We start from the raw sequence: 20,305 nt of genomic DNA, 5'->3' as shown, positions 1-20,305 counted from the left end.
GAAGGCTAGGTGAATGTAGGCAAAAGTGGGGGAACTAAGTGGAAGCTGAAAGATGGGGGGGATGTGTTCAAAAGGGGTGGTGCGGGAAAGTTGATAAAGTTGAAGTTTCAAGTTATGTAAATGTTATGTTAGAAATAGCAATCCCATCCTAATAAATGGCCTTCTACACTATTCAAGAGTGTGACGATGATTATGTCCCGCTATTGTTACGCCAAAGATGTGTTGTGACATATTTGAGGTGAATAAAGCAAGATGAACAACATCATTTTTAAAGAAAAACAATTCTGTGCTGCAGGCTTATTAGTAACATTTAATTTGCAGGCCCTGTGCACATATAGTGCACTTTACTAGGGGCTTACAAGTAAATGTAATATGCCAATTGTGGATAAGCCAGTATTACCACATTTTAAGGTGAGTACAAGCACTTTAGCATGGACTAGCAGAGGTAGAGTGCACAGAGTCCTTAAGCCAACTAAACAAGGTCAGAAAACGAAGAGGAGGAAAGCAAAAAGTCTGGAGAGGGGAAAAGGCCATTTCCAGCACTTACATAAAGCACATCAATGCCCTGTCAGGGTTAGTAGCGCAATGTCAATGTAATTACTATACAAAAACCTATTTATAGGATTCAAGTTCTACTAAGGAGAAATAAGGTGAGCATAAACTAAATCTTTATCTTCGTTTGCTAATATGAGGCTTTTATTTAACGGTGGCTTCAGGGAAATGAAAAATACCCCAAGGAAAAGTTATAATTCTCTTTATTTACAGGTATACCAGCAACATAGAAGATAAAGCATTTGGAAGAAACGATGTTGCTAGCGTAATACTCCATTATTTCCTCAAGGTGGCAGCAAGTCTCCATTTTACAATGCACCTAAATGGAATTGAACTCGCGCAAGATTACAAAGAGGCTGAACATATATATCCCTTTATGATAAACGTCTGTTTAGATGTGACGTTAAGGCCCATATTTATACTTTTTAGCGACGCATTTGCGCTGCTTTTTGACGCAAAAGTGGCGCAAACTTACAAAATACAGCTGTATTTTGTAAGTTTGTGCCGATTTTGCATCAAAAAATGACGCAAATGCGGTGCTAAAAAAGTATAAATATGGGCCTAAGTGTCACAAAGATTTGAGGTTCAGATTTAGAACATAATATATAGAGCTATAGGTATGTAACCCTCAGTGGCATGCAATAGACACATTGACCTGATTCACAAAGGTAAACACACTTTTGTGTAAGTTTAGTTTTGTTTTGGTATTCACAAACTCCGATTTTATGTTAAATATAGGTTCCAAACCTCTTCACTACTGTGTCCAGGTGTTTTAAACTGTAATAAACATGGATTGAAGGGGGGTGAGTTCCTGTTTCAGGACTGTATTGTTACGCCATAGATGTCTTTTGACAAATTTGCCATGAACAACACAATTTTTAAAGAAAAAAATGTCTGTCTCAGATAATAGAGGGAAATAGGATCCATACATTAAAAAAGAGAGAAAACCAATTAGACTGTGTCTTTAAATAATTGAATCATTTGATTAATGCCTAATGATAATGCTATCCAGATCTTGATTTAATGATTCTAAAATAAAGAGGTAAATTAAAAAGCATTTTCAATGCAACGGGGCTCGCATTTGCTTGAGTTGGAGCTATTTGCGTTGTAAACTCCTAACCTAACTTTTCTTGCCACACAAATTAAAAGAAAAAAAACACAGCGCGATCGCACTGAAATTGAAAACGAAAAAACGGAGCGCGATCGCGCTATGTAAACCCCAGCGCGATAGCGCTGCGGGGAAAATTAACAGATAAAGTAGTCCAGAAACCAGGCTCAAAACATCGAGCCTCATGGGTTTCTAGTAGTTTACCGGTGCTGTGTAGGTGGGCTAAACACCGGAAAAGGCATGACGTATGCATGCCTTTCACAAATGAAAGCAAGCAGATTTTAAAGAGCAAGCCTAGGAACCAATGAAAGAGACTGACGTGACCTGGGCGTGGTTTGAAGCCCAAAGAGAGATTACTTTATGGACGGAGCGCTTTGTGCTCACCCATAAAAAAATGTGCTGGAACGATCATGTTTGGCTAGTGACATCTCGCACTCACATGTGTTAACACTCAGAAGGGACTGCTGCCAACATGCCAAAAGTCACGACTGAGGCGTGAGACTCCCGCTTTTTAAAGCCAAAAAAGCTTTATTTTGACTGTGTCCTGCCTGAAATTGGCTCATCTTCAATAGATGGCAATGAGGAATATACATAACGCCTCCCCCATTTGTTTTCAAAATCTCCCACTTTCCAAATCTAAACTGTTGGCATGTGCTACTGGGTCTTATTTAACCGAGTGGGCAGGGGTCCTGGATCAGGAAAGCGCGTCACTGAAAGCTGTCATCTACAGCAGCCAACATGCTTAGGGGAGGATTATGGGGCCAGGTGTCTGGACATAGGTTGCTGTACACGAATCCCCAGAGCACGGACTGAGACTTCAAATACTGAATCTAAATTGTGTGAGTTAATCCAAATATGACTGAGTCTGCAAACAAAGCCAGTGGCTAAAGTGGGCTGAAACATCCTTCACTCTTTGTATGATGTTCTGCGGGCAATGCAAAATGTGAGTGACACTCCAGCAGACCAAGCATTGCCGAAGGCTGACCCACAGCGCCTCTCTGTAGAACAGTTGTTTTATCATGATGTGTTATTTTTTGTTATTACAAGAAGCTGACAAACAGCCAATCCTATTTCTAGGCCAGACCTGAAAATGGTGAATAATAAAACGGTAATGCAGAGATCATTCCCCATTGTGGGGTCCTACCCCAGACTTTGTCAGTAATAGTGGGTGATACTAAACCTGAGAGCCCAGGTGTGGAGTTACCACCTGGCTATTACTGTGCAACTTATGATCAGCCTCTGTGCAGGCAAAAGCTCCTGACCATGGACCAAGGTGCCCTGGAACTTGAACATGAGCCATTGACAGAGAAGGCAAACCACAATCATCAACACAATGGAACATGAACTGTAGCTGAGGTAATACAGAACTGTGGCCCTAGATGAGCAACCATTTCCCATCTCAATAGAACGTGGTTCACATTTAACCCCTTAACTGCTGGGCCTTACCCCAAAGTGTTGAGCCCCTTTTAGCTCTTTAAGGTAGTTTGCGCTTAGGGCTCCATAACTTTTTTCCACATAAGCTATCAATGCCAAATTTGTGTCCTTTTTTTCCCAGCATCCTGTGAAGGTACATAGGGAATGTGGATTGCATTGGTGAAGATTGAGAAAATAGGCAACATATAGCCACATTTTGAGTTTTGTGGGAAAGATAGGAAAAAAGTGCTCTAGATAAGTGTCTGTTTTTTTTTACAAAAAATGACATCAACAAATGGTTTGCTGTGCTGAAATCACCACTGCCCAGCTTTCATGAACATGCTGAGCTGAATAAAAACCATTTTATAACCACAGTTTTGTCATTTTTCAAAGAGGTAGCCTGATTTTCCTATTGTTTGTGCTCCCAACCAACTTACAGTTTGTGGTTGAAACTAGTGGGAAACCTATGGGTGATTCAGGAAAGCAATAGACTTCTGAAAAGTAGATCAACTTCCCAATTAAGCAAGAAGTCATATGTGTACATCCTTCAAGGTTTTCCTAAGGAAACTAACAGTTGAAATAAAGAACTATTGTAAATGAGTAGAAAAAAACAGCCATTTGTGTTGTTTTCATCTGTAACCTTTTGACACGATGGCCGATTTACAAATGCAATATACCATTACATCCGCTAGACTCCATTGGTGACAGGGATATATTGGGTTTGTAGGTTCTCCAAGAACATAAGGTACCCAGAGCCAACAACTGAGATGCATCATATAATGGTTTATCATTGTGTACAGAGTATAGACCAATTCATAAGGTCAAATATATAGAGTGAAAATGGGTATCAAGGAAACCTATTATTTCTGAAATGGAAATAAGATGTGGATGTTAGGAAAAGTAGTTATTTGTACACCTATGAAATTGTGGGTACCTATACCATCATAAGATTTAGTGACTATTTCCTAAAATGTTTTCTTTCTTACACAATGGCTTACATTTGAAAGGCACAAATGCAAAGAAATTCAATTGGTAATAAATGTTCTACTATTCTTCACTCCCACATACCTTCCAATAAAAATGGTACCTCACTTATGTGGGTAGGCCTAGACCCTGCAACAGGAAACGGGCCAAAACACAACAAGGATGGATCACATTGTTGCACTCAAAACTGATTTTTTCCAATGTTGGTAGCTGTGGACTTGGGCCCTAGCTCAGCTGGCACCAAGGGAAACCTAGTAACACTGTACATTTTTTTTAAACTAGACACTTAGAGGAATCCAGGGTGGGGTGACTTGTGTGGCTCTCACCAGGATTTTGTTATCCAGAATCCCTTGCAATCGTCAAACTTTGACTAAAATAACACATTTTCCTCACATTTCTATGATGGAAAGTTCTGGAATCTGCAGGAAGCCATATATTTCCTTCTACCCAGCACCCCCCCCCCCCCCCAAGTTTGTTGATAAAAATTGAACCTCACTTGTGTGGGTAGGCTTAGCGCCTGCAACAAAGAAGCAACCCAAAATGGAACATGGACACATCACATTTGACCACTCAAAACTGACCTTTTTTGCAAAGTGGGTAGCTGTGGATTTTTGGGCCCCAGCTCGGCCAGCACCTAAGGAAACCTAATAAACCTGCACAATTGTGAAAACTAGACACCTGGGGGGCTCCAAGGTGGTGTGCGTTGGTAGATCCCATGAAGTTGTCTTACCTACAATGCTCTGAAAACCTCCTAGTTTGCCTGAAATCACGCATTTATCTCACATTTCTGTGATGGAAACTCCTGGAAGCCGCAGGAATCCTCAAACTTCCTCCCACCCAGCGTTACCCCACTTGTGCCGATAAAAATGCTGTACCACTTGTGTGGCTGGGCCTTGTATCCACGACAGGAACGGGTGAAACTAAGGTCAAAGGGAGTCTCAGAAATGTAAGCAAAATGATTTCAGGCAAAGTTTGAAGTTTGCAAAGCATTGTGAGTAAGAAAACCTTGTGGAATTCACACAAGGCAACCCAACCTGGAATCCCCTGTTGTCCTCCCACACAAAAGGGGTACCATTTTTATCTGGAGACATCGAGGAACGCTGGGCGGTAGGAGATTTGTGGCTCCCCACAGATTCCAGATTTTTTCCTCACAGAAATGTCAGGAAAATGTGTGTTTTTAATCATAACCTGAGGTTTGCAGGGCATTGAGGGTAAGAAAATGGAGTGGGGGGCATGCGAAGCACACCACCCTAGACTCCTTGAGATGTCTAGTTTTCAGAATTATCTGGGTCTGGTAGGTTTTTCCAGGTGGCAGCCAACCCAAGCCCAAAAAGTGCAGCTGTTCACCGTTGCAAGTGGGATGATATTGGAAGGTAGCCACCCTCTCCTAGCCCATTGGTAAAAAAAAATTAAAAAAATAATATCAAATGTCCTCTCTCTTGCCATTGAGATGTGCTTTAGTCCACAGGGGAGCAGAAACACTGTTGAGGTCTTGGAGGTAAGGATTAGGCCTAGTGTTAGGATGGGCAAGACCAACTCTATAATTTTGTTTAAAAATATATACATGTATATTCCTGTTCTACAGTAGGCTTTCTGCCCCCAGGAGCAGATTGGGGGCACGCCTTTTTGCCCATAGGGGGAGGGAAAACTGGTTTGTCCATTTGGGGTGGAGTGTGGCTAATGTTAGAGTGCAAGCCATGCACCACTTTCTTTTACCCCAAAGGCAAAATCCCTGGTGTCAGGTGGATTCTTACCTCCGGGGCACATTTTGAGTAACCTCCCCAATTGGGACAAGCCTCCTATCTGCCCCCCAGGGGTCAGAAAGACACTATAGATCCCCCTGGGGCAGGGGTATGGCGTGAAATGAGGATAAGTCGCTCCATCATTTTGTTTATTTTGGTACATTTTGAAATCTCTGGTGTCTAGTAGGGTTTCTGCCCTCCAGACGGTGGTGGCAGATTGTGTTGAATAACCTATCCCCCCCCCAGGAGGTGCATAAAGTCTATTTGGCCCTGAGGTGGGAAAGGAGGGCCAGGTCCATGCCCAGGTTGGGCTCTTCTCCCCAACAAATTACACAACTTCAGTCCATAGGGTCTAGTGGGCTTTCTGCCCCCTGGGGGAGCAGATCTGGGGTAATTACCCCATCTGACCCCTCCAGTGGTTATAAAGACTGTCATCCCTTTTAGTTGGGTTGGGAGAATAGCCATGCCCATGGTGGGCAGCCCCCACCCCAATATTAGGAAAACAAACTTTCCCTGGTCTCTAGTGGGCTTCTTATCCCCCCCTCCCACCCTAAAGGGGGGAGGATCAGGGTATTATTACCCCATGTGCCCACCAGGGGGAGCAGAAAGAGTGTTGCCTCATTTACCTGTGGTGAGAGCATGGCCATGACATTCTGGCAGCCCCCACCCCTAAATTAAAATAACATCCCCTGGTGTCTAGTGGGCTTTGTGCCGCATCAGGGGTGCAGATCGGGGGTAAAAACCCCATCTGCCCCCAGGGAGCAGTGGGTGTTCCTGAATGGGGGTCATCCTCATGCAGCGATTCCAAGCAAGAGATTCCAAGCAAGGATCCACTGGGGGAGGGATACCACTGGAAAGGAGAGAGTCTCCCCTTTCCAACAATATCTCTCCTAAGAGAATCAGTGCTTGGGGAGCTGAGATACAATCACTGATTCAGTGACAGTAAAATGAGCCCACCGGCTCGTTTTGCTTTCACTTTTGAGAGCAATGAAATCAGTGTGCCCTGCGCACTGATTATCATTACAAAAAAAAAACAATTAGGCTGCTCTGGAAGCTCTTTCCAAGAAGCCCAAGCTGCAGAAAAAAGGAACCCCCCTGATGCCAAGCACCAAAGGGCCCTTTCCTCCCCAGTGTAGGTCAATGGCCAACAGACGCACTGTGGAGGGGGTGCGACCGTCGTTGTTGTAGGCAAAAATCTATGTACCCTAGAGCTAAGGAACCTGCACCAGCCAAAATGTTGATAGTCATAGTATCTGACGCAGAAGTTCATTTTTGCATTTATTACTGAATGGAGCTACATTAAAATCTAAAACGTTAGAGGTGTATTTCTTCAATTCACTTATTTTTAATGTTTTTATTTACAAATGAAGCACTGCAATAAAATAATCTGCAAAATAAAAATTTGTAAATTATGTTTGCAATGTAGGTTTTAAAATGTAATGGTCACTGGAGCTGCCTTGAGTTTTGTGATTTTGTGAGAGGAAGTGTTACATTGTTGACATTTAAGATGTTTTCAAACATATAAAAATCAATTATTGTGTAAGACACTGACATAGAAACAATTATGTATGCACCTATTTTAAATGTAAAACAATACATGCATGTTCTATAATACTACAGTACTATTTAAAACTAACATAGATGATCACAAAGAGTGGTGCAGCAAGCAAAGCCAAATAGCAGCAAGCAAAGCCAAATAGCACTGTATGCTTTTTGGATGTCTACATTTTCGTCATCCTAAAGAATAAACTATTGTTAGTGACTCTGAAAACAGGAAAAGACAAAAATAAAATTAAATATGCATGTTTAAAACGTATGTTAATAACTGTTTTTAATGGTCGATCCATAAAGTACCTATTTTAAGAGTATAAAGCCCAAAGATATAACGGTGTCTGCAATCTAAATTGAATTGTAAAAAACTAGAAAAATCATGGTAGAGCAATTGTGACCCCGAAGCAAGGATTCCTCTCAAAGCAGCACTTAAGCTCACACAAAGCTGCTAAACACAGCAAAACACAGCAAAGGTGGTAGAAATACTATTGCCATCTAACCCCTCTAGGAAGGTGTTTGCAATTGTTTGCTCTGTGGTTAATCCAGAGTGTGTGTCACAGATTGTGGCACACTCTCAGATGCTCTGTGATAACCTAGCCCACTACTTTCAAGAAAAGCTTAACATTCTACCCAGCTTTAAATTAGCAACTTCCTTTGCAAGGTCTTTTGAGCTGGGTTTCGAAGACATATTAGTCCTCAAGTGGACACAGTTCATGCTGCATCTTGAGCAGATCCTGCCCAATCACTTTCTGAAACTGTCTGCTTCCATAACTTCGGGCTCTCCATCAGATATGGTTGCTCCAAAAATCTGTTTTTCACTTTCATCTGAGTTTGGAGTGCCTCTTCGCGGTATATGCAATGCCTCCTTGACATCTGATAGGTTACCCTGGGAGTGGAAGAAAGCGAGTGGCCACTCTGTAAAATCCTTTGGCAGGCCTATCAATTCTCAGTAACCTTTGGATAATTTCCCTGCTCCCTTTCTCCATGAAGATTCTGGAAAAGCATGTTTATTCCATCTTGTCTGTTTTCCTGGAGAGTAATAGCATGCTTGATGCTACAGAGGCTGGCTTCCAAATTGGCCATGGGATGGAGAGAGAAATGAGCTCTGTATAGATGATCTCGGAATGGCAATCAACTGGCTCTGCTGTCCTGGTACTACTGGATACACTTTGGACAGTGTCTCATCAGATACTGATCTCTAGGCTCGCAGACATGGGAGTCTGTGGGACAGCGTAGAGTTAGTGTTCCTATCTAGAGAACTGCGCTCAATCAATCTACCTCTTTTTCAAATCCATGGACAGGGTGTCCGTCAGGACTTTTTCCTGAGGCCAGCACTATTTAACATGTACCTGAGACCTCGTCTACAGCTGATTTGTAACCACATAGCAGCTTTTCTGAACTACATGGAAGGCACACAGCCCAAAATAACCTTGAATAAGTAGTCCCCTGCCCTGTACGAGAGCTTCCCTCTTTGCATGAGTAAGATTCTCTGCTGGCTCTCTCAACATTCTCTTAAGTTTAATGTATAGCAAAAAGGTTCTCTGCTGTCTGAAACATAACAAAACCCCCAGCCTCTGCCTCACAACTTTTGGTCCCCTCAGACAGCCTAACCCACTGATGCTGCCTCGGCTGAATGAAATCTTGGGTTTCAGTTGGATGCACAGTTACCGGTAGTGGCCCACAGTTGAATAATTTGGTAGCCACCTGTTATACCCTGCCGAGAATTCTTGTGTCATCACTTCCCCTGCCTCACTATCCCTTGGTAGTAGAGTCAACTACCCTTAGTCGTTTGGATTATTGGGACTCCCTCTTCCTGAGGTCACCTGAGTACCTAATCAAGAGACCATATCAGTTACAGACTGCTGCCACTTGCCTTGCTTTCTCTTCCCCACTGAGCTTTAGCCTCTGATCCATTGATTAGACTTTGGTGGCTACCTGTCCCTAAAATTACTATCTTTAAGGCTGTATGTATGGTTCACAGAGCTCAGGTTTGCATATGGCTGGGTCCAAACTGGGGTGGCATGGAGAGCAAAAGAACAATGGATTAAACCCAGATCTGTGACTGGGGTGTGTTTGCATTTGTTCACCACTCCATCCATTATCCTTTTGTGTTGCTAAAGTTGCCCTAAGTGGGAAGGGTATGCTCAGACGTGGGTCCCATGCTCACTGTGCCACTGGATTCAAGCTAGCCTGGTTGATGAAGGGTGATACCCTGAAACCGGTTCCAGGATGCTTGTTTCCAGTCCAGGGAGGACCTGGCCTGGCACTTTGGGCTGGACTGTTCCCATCGGGAATAGGGTCAAGACTGGTTTGCATATGGCTGGGTCCAAACTGGGTGACATGGTGAGCAAAAGAATGATGGATTAAACCCAGATCTGGGCCAGGGGGTGAGTGTTTGCATTGTTCAGCACTCCGTCCATCATCCTTTTGTGTTGCTAATGGTTCACAGAGCTCTTCATCTTACCGGACTTGTCTTCCCAGTATTATTTTTCTTCTTGGTGCTTGCGCACTACTGAAGCTTATCTTTTGCTAATGCCTAGATTCAAGATGGTGCACTAGGGGGGACCAGCCCTCCCTGTCCAGGACTCACAGTTGTGGAACGGCCTGCCTCTGTCATTCTACTCAATTCCTGAGCTTAGTCAGTCTAGGAAACTGCTCAAGATTTGGCTTCCTCCAAAAAAGCTGTTGGTTTCAGACTATGGTGCTCTGCAGCCTCCTCTGCAGTGCTAGGACTCCATATCAGTTAATGGTGCACTTAACATATAGAAATAATAATAATAACAAAAAATAATTGCATACCGTTCTAATAGATCACACTCGTTTTTAGACTCATACATACTAAACATTCTACTTAAACATTTCCATTATAAACATTCTGCTCCAATTGCATGACATTAAAAACACAATATTTCTTTTCACAAAAATGGGTAAAATGCTTGTAAGGTACACCTTTCATTTATGATAACACATAAAGCATTTTTTTCTAAAAGTGCAAGAACAAAACTGAGGGCCTGATTCAAAGAGGTAAACTTACATTTTTGTGTAAGGGTACTATGGGCCGTATTTATACTCCGTTTGCGCCGAATTTGCGTCGTTTTTTTCGACGCAAATTCGACGCTAAACTAACGCCAACTAACGCCATATTTATACTATGGCGTTAGAGGCGAATAGCGCCAAAGTTCCCGGAATGTGCGTCATTTTTTAGCGTGAACCCCTTCCTTGCGTTAATGATATGCAAGGGAGGCGTTCCCGTCTAAAAAATGACTCCCAGGCCTTTACGTGGTATTTATACTCCCGGGCAAAAGAGACGCCCGGGAGTGGGCGTGGCTAAAAACGGCGCATTTGCGCCGCTTTTTAACGCCTGGGTCAGGCATGGCGTTAAGGGACAAGTGGGCTCAAAATGAGCCCAGAGTGCCCTCCCCTGCCCCCAGGGACCCCCCCTGCCACCCTTGCCCACCCCAGGAGGACACCCAAGGCTGGAGGGACCCACCCCAGGGACATTCAGGTAAGTATTTTTTTATTTTTTTTTAAGAATTTTTTTTGGCATAGGGGGGCCTGATTTGTGCCCCCCTACATGCCACTATGCCCAATGACCATGCCCAGGGGACAGAAGTCCCCTGGGCATGGCCTTTGGGCAAGGGGGCATGACTCCTATCTTTACAATGATATGAGTCATGTTGATGGGGGATGGGCGTCGAAAATAAATGGCGCAAGTCGGGTTACGACGATTTTTTCGACGTAACCTGACTTGCCCCATTTTAAGACGCCCATGCGCCATTTTCCCCCTACGCCGGCGCTGCCTGGTGTACGTGGTTTTTCTCGCGCACACCAGGCAGCGCCGGTCTGCTTGCGCCGGCTAACGCCATTCAATAAATACGGCGCCCGCATGGCGCTTCAGAATGGCGTTAGCCGGCGCAAAACTTTTTGACGCTAAACTGCGTTAGCGCAGTTTAGCGTCAAAAAGTATAAATATGGGCCTATGTTTTTTGCTATTCACAAACTACAAGTTTAATTTTACAGACAGGACAAACCTATCTCTTTATGTGCGCTGTACCAGCGGTCGTAAAATTACTATTAGTACATTTAAACTCTAAACTCATGGTTTGTAAAAAATAGTAAACTTACACAAAAGTGTAAGTTTACTTTTGGGAATCAGGCTCACAACCTGTAAATAGAAATAGCACAAAACAGATATCATGAGCACAGCATCTAGAAGCAGAAGGTTATACAGAATACTACTCAAACTAGTGTGAAAAAGAACCCACTTGGAAAAAAATGTGTAAAATATTTTTTTTAATCAAATAATGACGCTTACGCTGGATCACAGGAAGAACACCTGTTGCAGCCTTGGGCTACTAAATTAAAAGCCCTAAACCTAAAGGGTGACAAAATAGCCGAAGTAGAAAAGGAAGCCTACTCCTGATAAAGATAAATTACAAGCAGGATGGCAGAACAACATTAATTCAACCAGATAAGATGCTGCAACACCTTTAGTACTTCTAAAGCCAAAGCATAAATAATGGAATAAAATGTGATACACAAGAGGTAGTCTATGTAACCGAGATAAGTAAGGAGTGATGAGGGCAGAGTTAGAGAAGCCAAAAAAGAATACAGACAAAAGAATAAATAATGGATTGAAATGGAAGCAAACAAATTATTCAAAGCAATGAAAACAACACTTTGGGGGTCATTACGACCCCGGTGGTCGGCGTTATTGTGGCGGTAAGTACCGCCAACAGGGTGGTGGTGCTTACCGCCATATTATGACATTGGCGGGTTGGCTGAAGCCAACCCACCAATGTACCACCCCGACCGCCACAGCAGTAATAGCCTCCAGGCTGGAGATATCCATCTCCAGTCCGGCGGCTGCCATTGTGCCACCTGCGGGATTATGACCCCCCCGACCGCCATGGTTTCCGTGGCGTTCGTAACGCCACGAAAACCATGGCGGTAGGCCATATCAGTGACAGGGAATTTGTTTCCTGACACTGATATGGGTCTCCCCCCCCTTCCTCTCCAGGTATCTCTCCCACCCGCTACTTCTCTAAAACTCCCCACCCCCCTACATTCACGACCCTTCACACACACACACACACGCATACACACACCCATTCCCACATGCTTACACGCATGCATACATCCATTCACACACACACACATTCACGCACACTTACAAACATACACGCATTCACATTACACAACATACACACACTCACACTTCCATACATGCACACACGCATTCAACACGCAACATACACCCTTATGCACGCACATACATACATACCCACACACACACACACAACACCCCCCACCCACCTCCCCTGTCGGAGACCCGTCTTACCTGGATCCAGGGGGTCCTCCAGCAGGAAACGGGACGGGGCTCTGCTACCGCCAGTAGCGCCCACCACCAGAACACCGCCAGGCTGTATTATTGGTCATAATACGGCTGGCGGCGGTCTACTGGCATGGCGCTGCTGGTGGCAGCAGCACCACCTTACCGCCATCCGCCGGCATGGCCACAGCTGGATTTCCGCCATTCTTGTGGTGGAAATCCAGCTGTGGTCATAATATAGCAGACGGCTGGTAGCTGCGGCGATGGTTTTTTGACTGTCGATTTTAAAATAAGGGCCTATGTCCTATATCGGCCTTCGAACAATATCATTTTTCTTAAATGTAGGTGTAATGAACTCATATGTGAGTTAGTTTGGAGGAGTTCAATGAATCTCTAATCGATCTCTCCAGAAAACACTTAGTACAAACTTTCACAGATTGCTATTTTTGTGCTCTCTCAATCCCTTTTCCGTCCTGGCCCAAATGCCAGCCTCTTATTTTCTCAAAACAAATGCATTATAATACATTGAGAAAATGGGATTTTAGTCAAACCTATTTTGCTTTAGTTAGTTCTATTATCAAATAAAAGATGGTCAGCTATGGAGACAATAGATGGAATATGGGAATGGAACAGATCACTTAACCCCTTCGCTGCCAGGCCTTTTCCCCGTCCTGTGCCGAGCCTTTTTTTTGCTATTTGGGGCAGTTCGCGCTTAGGCCCTCATAACCTTTTGTTCACATAAGCTACCCACACCAAATTTGCGTCCTTTTTTTCCAACATCCTAGGGATTCTAGAGGTACCCAGACTTTGTGGGTTCCCCTGAAGGAGGAAAAAAAGCCAAAATACAGTGAAAATGTTTTTTTTTTTTTAAATGGGAAAAAAGGGCTGCAGAAGGCAGCTTGTGTTTTTTTCCCTGAAAATGGCATCAACAAAGGGTTTGCAGTGGCAAGATCACCATCATCCCAGCTTTCAGGAACAGGCGGACTTGAATTGGAAAACCCAATTTTTCAATACAATTTTGAGATTTTACTGGGAAATACCCCATTTTTACTATTTTTTGTGCTTTCAGCCTCCTTCCAGTTAGTGACCATAATGGGTGAGAAACCAATGTTGGATCCCAGAAAGCTAAACATTTCTGGAAAGTAGACACAATTCTGAATTCAGAAAGGGGTCATTTGTGTACATCCTACAAGTGTTTCCTACAGAAAATAACAGCTGAAATAAAAATATATTGAAATTGAGGTGAAAAAAACAGCCATTTTTCTCCACGTTTTACTCTGTAACTTTTTCCTGATGTCAGATTTTTGAAAGCAATATACCGTTACGTCAGCTGGACTCTTCTAGTTGTGGGGATATATAGGGCTTGTAGGTTCATCAAGAACTCTAGGTACCCAGAGCCAATAAATGAGGTCCACCTTGCAATGCGTTTTTATTCTATACCGGGTATACAGCAATTCATTTGCTGAAATGTAAAAAGTGAAAAATAGGTATCAAGAAAATCTTTGTATTTCCAAAATGGCCACAAGATAAGGTGTTGAGAAGCAGTGTTATTTGCACATCTCTGAATTCCGGGGTGCCCATACCAGCATTTGAATTACAGGGCATTTCTCGAATAGACGTCTTGTTTACACACTGCCATACATTTGGAAGGAAAAAATGTAGAGAAAGAAAAGGGGCTATAACACTTGTTTTGCTATTCTGTGTTCCCCCAAGTCTCCCGATAAAAATGGTACCTCACTTGTGTGGGTAGGCCTAGCGCCCACGAAAGGAAATGGCTCAAAACACAACGTGGACACATCACATTTTTTCACAGAAAACAGAGGTGTTTTTTGCAAAGTGCCTACCTGTGGATTTTGGCAGCTAGCTCATTCGGCACCTGGGCAAACCTAGCAAACCAGCGCATTTATGAAAACTAGACTCCTAGGGGAATCCAAGATGGGGTGACTTGTGGGGCTCTGACCAGGTTCTGTTACCCAGAATCCTTTGCAAACCTCAAATTTGACCAAAAAAACACTTTCTCCTCTCATTTCGGTGGCAGAAAGTTCTGGAATCTGAGAGGAGCCACAAATTTTCTTCCACCCAGCGTTCCCCCAAGTCTCCTGATAAAATTGGTACCTCACTGCTGTGGGTAGGCCTAGCTCCCATGAAAGGAAATGGCCCAAAACACAACGTGGACACATCACATTTTTTCACAGAAAACAGAGGTGTTTTTTACAAGGTGCCTACTTGTGTATTTTTGCCTCTAGCTCAGCCGGCACCTGGGGAAACCTAGCAAACCAGCGCATTTTTTAAAACTAGACACCTAGGGGAATCCAGGATGGGGTGACTTGTGGGGCTCTGACCAGGTTCTGTTACCCAGAATCCTTTGCAATCCTCAAAACTTGTCCAAAAAAACACTTTTTCCTCTCATTTCGGTGACAGAAAGTTCTGGAATCTGAGAGGAGCCACAAATTTTCTTCCACCCAGCGTTCTCCCAAGTCTCCCGATAAAAATGGTACTTCACTTGTGTGGGTAAGCCTAGCGCCCACTAAATGAAATGGCCCAAAACACAACGTGGACAAATCACATTTTTTCACAGAAAACAGAGGTGTTTTTTGCAAAGTGCCTACCTGTGGATTTTGGCCTCTAGCTCAGCCGGCCCCAGGGGGGCAGAAATGGCCTAAAATAAATTTGCCCCCCCGGGGAGAGACCCTTGCCTACAGGGTCGCTCCCCCTGCGTGACATTTGCGCATATAAAAAAGATCCCCAGTGCCCAGTTGTTTCTTCCCCCCTTGGGGGCAGATTGACCTAAAATCGGCCGATCTGCCCCCTAGGGGGGCAGAAAAGGTCTAAATACAATTTGCCCCCCAGGGGAGCGACCCTTGCCTAATGGGTCGCTCCCCATCTCTAAAAGACAAACAAACAAAAAAAAACTACCCCTGGCGCCTATAGGTTTCTGCCCCCCCTGGGGGCAGATCGACCTAAGAACAATAAGCCGATCTGCCCCCGGGGGGCAGAAATGGCCTAAAATAAATTTGCCCCAACTCCCCCGGGAGCGACCCTTGCCTACTGCGTGACATTGGCGCAAAAAAAAATTCCCTGTGCCTAGTTGTTTCTACTACCCTTGGGGACAGATTGACATAAAATCCGCCGATCTGCCCCCAAGGGGGGGCATAAATGGTCTGAACACAATTTGGCCCCCAGGGGAGCGACCCTTGCCTAATGGGTCGCTCCCCATCTCTAAAAAAACAAACAAACAAAAAAAAACACCAAAATAAAATTGCCCTGGCGCCTAGAGGTTTCTGCCCCCCCGGGGGCAGATCGGCCTAATAACAATAGGCCGATCTGCCCATGGGGGGGCAGAAATGGCCTAAAATAAATTTGCCACCCTACCCCCCCCGGGAGCGACCCTTGCCTATGGGGTCACTCCCCTTGCGTGACGTTGGCGCAAAAAAAAGATCCCTGTTGCCTAATGGTTTCTGCCCCCCTTGGGGGAAGATTGACCTAAAATCATCCGATCTGCCCCCAAGGGGGGCACAAATGGCCTAAATACAATTTGCCCATCCAGGGGAGCGACCCTTGCCTAAGGGGTCGCTCCCCATCTCTAAAACAACAACAACAAAAAATCCCCGGTGCCTAGTGGTTTCTGCCCCCATTGGGGGCAGATCGGCCTAATTAAAATAGGCTGATCTGCCCCCCAGGGGGGCAGAAATGGCCTAAAATAAATTTGCCCCCCAGGGGAACGACCCTTGCCTAAGGGGTCGCTCCCCTTGCATGAAATTCACAGAAAAAAAAAACTCCCTGGTATCTAGTGGTTTCTGTCCCCCTTGGGGGCAGATTGGCCTCATAAAAATAGGCCAATCTGTCCCCAAGGGGGACAGAAATGGCCTAAATATAATTTGCCTCCTAGGGGAGCAACCCTTGCCTAAGGGGTCGCTCCCCACCTCTAAAAAACAAAAACAAAAAAAACAAAAAATAAAAAAATAATAATCCCTGGTGCCTAGAGGTTTCTGCCCGCCCCCCGGGAGCATATCGGCCTAATAATAGGCCGATCTGCCCCCGGGGGGGGCAGAAAAGGCCTTAAAAAAAATGCCCCCCTTGGGAGCGACCCTTGCCCAAGGGGTCGCTCCCTCATGCCAATTTCTTTTTGTAATAGAAATCCCTGGTGTTTAGTGGGCATTTCAAAAGCCGGATTGCTTTAAAATCTGGCTTTTGAAATTCTCAGAAAGACTTCAAAGGGAAGGAAATTCCTTTCCTTCCCTTTGAAGTCTCTCCGGCCTCCTCCACGTGATCGGAAGAGAAATGCTTTGCATTTCTCTTCCGATCGCGCTGGAAGCTCAGGCCTCTGTGATTGTCAGCGCGCGATCGCGCTCTGACGTCACACAGGGGATAGGGGGGTCAGGGGTGGATGGGGAAGGGCTTTCCCTTCCATCCCGGCCTTTTTACCCCACAGAGGGAGCGCTAGTGCTCCCTCTGGGCTCTGTGCCCAGGACGTAATGGTTACGTCCTGGGCACACAAGCACTGTGCCTCAGGACTTAACCATTACGTCCTGGGCACAGAAGGGGTTAAGACATCAACTTTCTCGTAACAGACATTTTTATTTCTGGTTTGACACCCATTAAGTAGCTTTCTTAACGGTTAAGTTGAGTGATGGCATTTTGTAATGGTCTGACTAGCCCATAGGGCAATCTGTCAGTGCCAGATGTATTGCTCTGATAGGCCACCGTGGGGACTGGCTTTTTGTATGTTTGCAAAGCACCTTCCCAGCTCCTATTTACTAGGTCACAACGGCCTTAATTTGCAAATGTTGGCTACTTTTTTAGCTATTGATACTCTAATGTGAGCCACTTTTATTTTGGTGTGAGGCCTATTCTCTCAGTCAGAACCTGCTGTCACCTGGCTCTGATTGCTTTGCTTGCCTTGTCTCCCTGGAAAAGTCCAAAATGAAAACCCTGCCTCACGGGGCAAATAGGACATTACAAATCAGAATCAAAAGCCATTCCACAAAAGTCTAATTTTGCCTTATTATTAGATTGCTCATGAAAGTACCAGGCAGTAACTCTAATTTCCCAAGCTATATAACTTTGGTCTTCCATTCCAACAATCATCATTTGACCTAACAGAAAAGTCATAATCCATGGAACCTAGTCAAAGACCAACATAGTGTAGGCCTTTTAAGTATATTAACAGTTTATTCACATATTGGCCCTCATTATGACATTGGCAGTATATACCGAATATCGCCGCCGTGACTGCCGCCAACATACCACCGTGGAGGTGAACATCTGTCTGCCAGATTATGACACATACACACAAAACCGACAGACACCAGCCACAACCCCAAATCTGCCAGACCCACTGAACGTGATCAACTATCAGAACTAGCACCCATAGCGTTACGCCACCAAAACAACGCCCTCCAAATAATGACCCACGAATCACCACAGCAGATCTCCTTTGTCAGGAAGATGGAGCTATGGCGGAGAATTGTGGACAGGGTGAACGCCTGGGGACAACATCCACGCACAAGGGACGACATAAGGAAGAAGTGGAACAACCTAGGGGGGAAGGTGCGTTCCATTGCAGCAAGGCACCAGCTCGCCATCAGGAGGACTGGAGGTGGACCCCCACCTCCTACCCCACAGCTGACAGCATGGGAGGAGCAAGTTTTGGCAATGCTGCATCCTGAGGGACTCACTGGATTAGCCAGAGGACTGGTCACTGGTGAGTCACAATTTACAACCTATCACCCCCATACCTGCATGCCATCTCACTCCCTCACCCTGACACCCTTTACCCCTCTTCATCTCACACAGGGCACCACCCCAATTACCACACCTAAACGGCAAACCCTGCATTTTTATTTATTTATTTATTTAATGCGTTTTTATATAGCGCGGACTTTACCCGAAGGTGTCAGAGCGCTTCACAATAGGCAAAGTAAAGATACAAGAGGAGAAGAATTACAAGTGAGCCTGTTACAAAAACAAACGTTACATAACATGAGGCAATAGTGATAATTGTGCAAGTATCAAGATAAAAAAAAATACACGAGGTAGCAAACGATACGTTACGAAAGGAAAAAGTGACGTGTGCAGGTTACAAGAGCAAATAAAGTATGAGTAGAGGTAAAAAAACTGCAATAAATGGTAGACACTCAAAACACTAAAACAATAGTTACGTTACATGAGGCAGTGGTGGCCGTTGTGCATGTATCAAAAGCAAACAAGATATAAGAGGTAGCAAGTGATACGTTGTAAAGGGAAAGGTGCTGTGTGCATTTTACAAACGAGTACATAATACAGGTAGAGGTATAGTACTGCATTAAATGGCAGATACTCAAAACACAAAAACACCCTGGGAAGGCACTTCTATAGGCATGGAGAACAGAATTTCCTATAATGGAAGGACTTTCTTCAGAAAACAGAGGGCTTGAATTAAATTTGGAAGTGTCTTTGAAGGAGGAGAGCTTTGAGGTCAGTTTTGAAGGCCTGGGAAGAGGTGGTGGTCCGAAGCTGAGGTGGAAGTGAGTTCCAGATTCTCACCGCGTTGCCTGAAAAGGATTGGGCCATCGATCTTTCCTTCTTGAAAATGGGAGGTTCAAGCAATAACTTTTCTGCATTATGTGATGGTCTGGAGCCCCCAGAGAGTTTCAGTTTATTCACCAGGTAGCGAGGGGAGGAGGAGTGCAAGGCTTTGTGGGTGATACATGCAGTTTTGTAGATAGATCTTGCCTTTATGGGAAGCCAACGGAGGGTGGATAAAATGGGTGTGATGTGGTCGCTTCTTTTGGCCCCATATATGAAACGAGCTGCTGAATGGAGAATAGACTTCAGGGGGGAAAGGTGGGATTTGGGAAGGCCAGTAAGAAGAGAGTTGCAGTAGTCCAATCTGGAGAGAACCAGCGATTGGACCAGGGTTTTAAGGTCGTGTTCCGGGAAGAAGCGACGAATCCCCCAAAGAAGGCGCAGTTGGTGTCCAGCAGACTTTGCAATGGAGTCGATGTGGGAGAGTAGATTGAGTTTTTTGTTGAGTATGACACCAAGGGATTTTGCGCTCTCGACAATGATGGGCTTATTGTTCATTAGATTGATCTGATCCATCCATGATTGCACTGGGGGATGAGAAAGTGAGGAGGAGAGGAGGAGGAATTCTGTTTTGGAGGGATTCAGGATCAGTTGATGAGTTGACATCCAGTTTTGAATGGAGTCGAGAGTAGAGCTAAGGAAGGAGAGATCGTGAGTGGAAGCCACCTTAAGGTAGATCTGAGTGTCATCCGCATATAGATGATAGTGGATCCCGGATTTACTCAGGAGATTTCCCAACGGTTCTAAATAGAGATTGAACAGTGTGGGTGCAAGTATGGAGCCTTGAGGAACACCTTGACTGACCGCTAGAGGAGCTGAAAGACTGTTCGCTATTTTGATCATTTGGGATCTATCAGAGAGGAAGGAGGCAAACCATTTGAGCACAGTGCCCTCCATGCCCATTCTCTGTTGAAGAGTGTTAAGGAGAGTGTTGTGATTGACAGCGTCAAAGGCTGCAGAAAGGTCAATAAGAATTAGAAGACAAGACTCCCCTGAATCGAGAATCCGCAGCGCGTCATCAATCACTAGCAGCAGGGCTGTTTCAGTGCTGCAGTT

This window comes from Pleurodeles waltl, chromosome 10 (genome assembly GCF_031143425.1).
Source record: "Pleurodeles waltl isolate 20211129_DDA chromosome 10, aPleWal1.hap1.20221129, whole genome shotgun sequence".
NCBI lineage: Eukaryota > Metazoa > Chordata > Amphibia > Caudata > Salamandridae > Pleurodeles > Pleurodeles waltl.
Note: the sequence above shows the minus strand (reverse complement) of the source record.